Source organism: Medicago sativa, chromosome 8 (assembly GCF_051527215.1).
Source record: "Medicago sativa cultivar Bolivia chromosome 8, Bolivia_mono, whole genome shotgun sequence".
Taxonomy (NCBI): Eukaryota; Viridiplantae; Streptophyta; class Magnoliopsida; order Fabales; family Fabaceae; genus Medicago; species Medicago sativa.
In genome coordinates this window covers 71,763,926-71,768,724 of record NC_140756.1, presented here as the reverse complement: position 1 = coordinate 71,768,724, position 4,799 = coordinate 71,763,926, and the positions used below count along the sequence as shown (strand labels likewise).

General features: G+C 33.5%; 1 pseudogene across 1 annotated transcript; it reads right to left on the bottom strand.

Annotated features, from left to right (window-relative positions):
* Window positions 1–2,029: 2,029 nt before the first annotated feature.
* Window positions 2,030–3,989, bottom strand: LOC146901178 (protein SHORT-ROOT pseudogene; annotated as a pseudogene). The gene has a single exon (XR_015021289.1). The product of XR_015021289.1 is annotated as a protein SHORT-ROOT pseudogene (transcript).
* Between the last annotated feature and the right edge of the window lie 810 nt (window positions 3,990–4,799).

Sequence of the window (4,799 nt, the reverse complement as noted above, 5' to 3'; positions counted from 1 at the left end):
CAAATACCATCTCAATTTTTAGATATGCAACAACCCCTTAAAAGATGTACCCACTATTAATAATTTTTTAAAAATTGTATGTACTTAATTACAATTGTTTGGCTTTCATGAACAAAAGGGACTCCATGGCCAACATATATAATATATAAAATTCTTGCTTCAATGAAACGTTAGGGCTATTGTGGGGGCATGAAGAGGGTAACTAAAATTATGTGGTAATATAAAAGATGATAGACTTTTAGACTTGGAGAGGATGGGAAGAATGGAAAAGAAAGAAAAGAAAGAAAGAAAAAAGAGCATCGCTTTTTCTTGGTTTGGCAACTAATAAAACAGTCCATCTCACACATATAACGTGCTTCCCACTAAGGACTTAGTGTATTTTCTATGGATTCCCCACAATCATAAACCCACTCGGTGACCGTACTAAGATTAGTGAGGTGAGGCTCAAACTCAAAACCTTATTATTTTATTTTATTGATCATCAAAACTTTGTTATTTATTAAACTCACATTAACCTTGAAGATTTTATGTATTGTACTTGCAAAAGTACGGTAAGGATTTTAGAGTTAGGAATCGTGTGCTAGGGGTTTTAGACTGATTATTCGATGCCTTGAGAGTGCTCTCAAGAGTGGTATTTATAGCCTGCTATGGGCTTGGGCTTTGGTTGCTTGGTTCCCAAGCAACGGGGGTATTTGTGTATTTTAGGACCTTTCAGGCGGTTTCTAGAAGCTTCTAGGAGTTTAGTGAGGCGGCGCCTCTGAGCGAGCACGCCTGGGCTCAGGGACCCTTCTGGAGGGCGCCAGAGACTTCTTGGAGGGCTTAGAGCCTTTCTGGAGGGCTTCTAAGTCTTTAGGAATATTATGACGGTCCACAGCCCCCCAAGCACAAGTCTTGGGACAAGGCGAAGTGATGATGATTCTGGGAGGGACCCTTCTGGAGGGCGCCAGAGACCTCTTGGAGGGCTTAGAGCCTTTCTGGAGGGCTTCTAAGCCTTTAGGAATATTATGACGGTCCATGTATGTATTGTGTATATCCATATATTTTTGTTATTTACTTACTACACATTGAAAACCAAACCATATTTTTTTATTTACTATAATTTAATAACATTTTTTTGAATGGACTATAATTTAATAACTGCTATTGTAAAAATAATTAAATTAATATAATTAATCGTATTTTTATCATGGTGTGAAAATAAATACACTTTGTCAAGGTTGGTGGATATAGTGTTTTAGGTTAAAAGTGTTGCATGGACTAATTTTTGAAAGAAAAAAAAATGTTGCATGCACTAATATTTATGATTATGAGAGATTAAGAAGGTTGGTCTAATAAATTAAGTGAATCTTAAGTTTTGGTGTAGTTTTTTTCCTTCAAATGTTAACCTTCATTTAAAATCTTTTATTTTAAATTTCAATTTTTTTTTATCCGATCAAATAATTAACTTAATCCTATAATTTCATATTTGATCTAGTTCTAATTTAAATTTTAAATATCAGATCCTATTCTTAAATTCAATCTTAACAAATAAAAAAATAATTTTTTTAGAAGAAATCAAAACTAGATTAATCTTACTTCAATTTTGAATAAAAAATATAATAACTAAAATAAAAGTAACAATACTAAATGATAGAATTTCATCCAAAATTTTAAACTTATTTTTCGCCAAGATAGTGAATGACTATGTTTTTATTCGAGCAATGCGATCAATGTGCTCATAAGGTGTGAATTTGAATTTGTATACCCACACTGAATTTGGATGTTAATATGTGATAATCTTGTGAGTCAAATATTCATGACACGACATTTTTTACTATTGAGGATCAAAATCAACTCAGCTAAACTTTTTCTTATTGACAAAATCAAATTAATGGGAATTGATATTTATGACATTCAAAAATTTAATATGACAAAATCAAATTAATGGGAATTGATATTTATGACATTCAAAAATTTAATATGACAAAATCAAATTAATGGGAATTGATATTTATGACATTCAAAAATTTAATATTTATGACACGAAAAATTAAGATAGAAAATTCATTTATAATATATATAGTCCATACAAATTAAATATCAAACTCCACAACCCTATTCTTATGTAAACAAAAATAAAAATAAATCATAAAATACTTATGTAAACAAAAATAAAAATAAATCATAGAATGTAACCCAAAAAAATATTTTACTCCGTTAATTCCTTTTTTAATACAAGCAAACTCCCTTTAATCAATCCTCTTATACTCCCCTAAATTAATTACCAAACTTATATATTTTGATCAATGAAAAAGGAATCCATATAACAGTGAAAATTACTCTCAAGTAACCAATGAATCCCAAACGCACGTGCCAATAAAATTTAGAGCACGTGTGAGTCACCCATGCCATGTCAGCGCCACCTCAAGGCCTCCATACACTGGCCCACACCACCGGCTTATCCTTCCACGACAAGAATATTCCGGCATCACCATCGGAGGAACACTGTGTCATCGACCACCCTTCTTTATACCTTCTCAACAAAGCCCTAACATCATCACAAACTTCATCACTAAACGACACCGTATTAAACCCACCACCATGCAACCTCCTCCTCCACCGTGACGCTGTTTCACGTCTCTCCATTGACTCATAAGGATCACAAGCAACCAAATCAACAATACCTCTTCCAGCTTCTCTTTCTAGCATCAACCTCTCACTACTTGTTCTTGAAAAACTTTCATCAAGTGCTTCAAAATAAACCCTAAACCATCTTAAACACTCTTTAAAACCTTCCACGAAATCCGAACCAAAACAAACTTCTAAATCAGCTTCCTCTTCAACAATAGTTAAAACCCTAGGTTCTAACCCACGAAGCAAAGATATAAACAAATCACGGTGGTTTCCGGCTCCGGATATCGAATGTAAAGAGTTTACACAATTTATAGCCAAAGCTTCATCTTCTTTAATATCTAAATCACACAAATTCAACTCTCTTAAATCACTGAAAATAATTTTGAATTTAAACGGCACTCCCATGAGCCTAGCAAATTTTTCCATCCTTGAACCGATTTCCTTCATGACTTTTTGCACCGAGCCACCGCTGACTGTGGTGACAACAGTGGTTAAACGGAGGTGAGGCGTATCATCGGAGCGGGTGGCCAACGCTTCGAGGAGTGTTGGCCATTGAGTGCAATAAGTGTTGCTAATATCAATTATGTGAAGTTTAGGGTTACCTTCTAATGCTTCTAAGATAGCACCGTTGGCTGCCACGTGTCCAAACGTTGTCCATGGACTAACTTCTTGGAACTTCAACAACATCTTCCTCGTTGAATCGAAGGAACATGTTTTTTCCGACGCGGATGTTAAGGTTTTGTAGGTTCTATCTCCCGCGTCGTTCATGCGACTAAACAAAGCTTGAAGAAAATAAGAAGAAAGTTTTTGATCTGTGTCACCGTATGGGGAACTAAGCTCGTTTAGCATCCACATGAGTTGTTGGATTCGGTTTGTGTTGTTGTCGGAAAATGCACGTGCGGTTTCAAGGAGGATGTTTTGTGACCATGAGTTGCCGGAGAATTCAAAGTTGAAGTAATCGTGGGAGGGTGAGAAAGAGTAATTATCAGTTGTGGTGGGGGTGTTGATAGTATTATAAGTAGTGTTTGTTGTGTTTGGAGTAGTGATAGTAGTAGTGGATGCATAAGGATAAGTATAATAGTGTTGTTTAGAAGAAGATGAGGATAAATCTTCATCATTGTTGTTATTATGATCCATGTAATAAAAGTTGTTGAAGCATTCTTCGTCTTCTTCTTGTTGGTTGTAATATTGATATGTTGTTTGTCTTGAGGATCTAGAGCTGCTAGAAGTTGTTAAGGTGGTGGTGGAGTTGATGGAAGGATCAGGTTGATATTGTTGTTGTTGTTGAAAATTGACAAGCCTAAACAACGTATCCATTTAACCAAAGAGATACATACACCAAATCAGCAATATAGTTGCTTCTTAGCACAAGCAATGGATGGCCCTAGTGATGTGTTTTTATTTTAACTGTGGGAGTTGGGGTACTGTACGTTGGAGATCATGATATTCAAACTTTGGATAGATTCTTTTTACCTTACAAAAATAGCTTCATTTTTCTAAATATATAGTAAAAAAACAATATGTAAGTAAAAGAAAGCCTTATTAAATAGAGTGTGTCTATATCCACACATAATGGAAGCAATAAAGTTTGAATTTAGGATATCATATGCATTTACCCATTACCCAATCCCCTACCTTTAGATCAATTATATTAGATTAAATACATAGGAAAAAAATCAACAATCTTTATTTTTTTTCCCTACAATATTCAATAAAAAATTAATAATAAATGGGTAAATTAATCCCCAAGATGGTAAACATAAATCAAAATAGTTCTTATTTTTTCAATTGACAAATACATCGTTAAAATTGTAAATTGTCATTCAAAATGATAGTTCATTTGTTACAATGGCCGATGATTCACCATCAATGACAATTTACTAATGATTAACTGACCTAAGAAATTTAGGTCATTTCATTCATGAAATTAGTTAATAATTACAATTATATGAACACTATTTTATTGGTAATATTAACGTTTGGTGTGGTGATATTGATGATGTGAGATCAACGTACAAGATCATTCGTATATTTGATTTGATTAACGGGTCGCATTATATTTCTAATCAACAAAAAAAAAATTATTACCTTGACCATTTTCAATGATACTTTACAATTTTATTAATGTAATTGACTAATTTGCGAATATTAGAGACTATTTTGATTGCTATTTACAATTCTAAGAA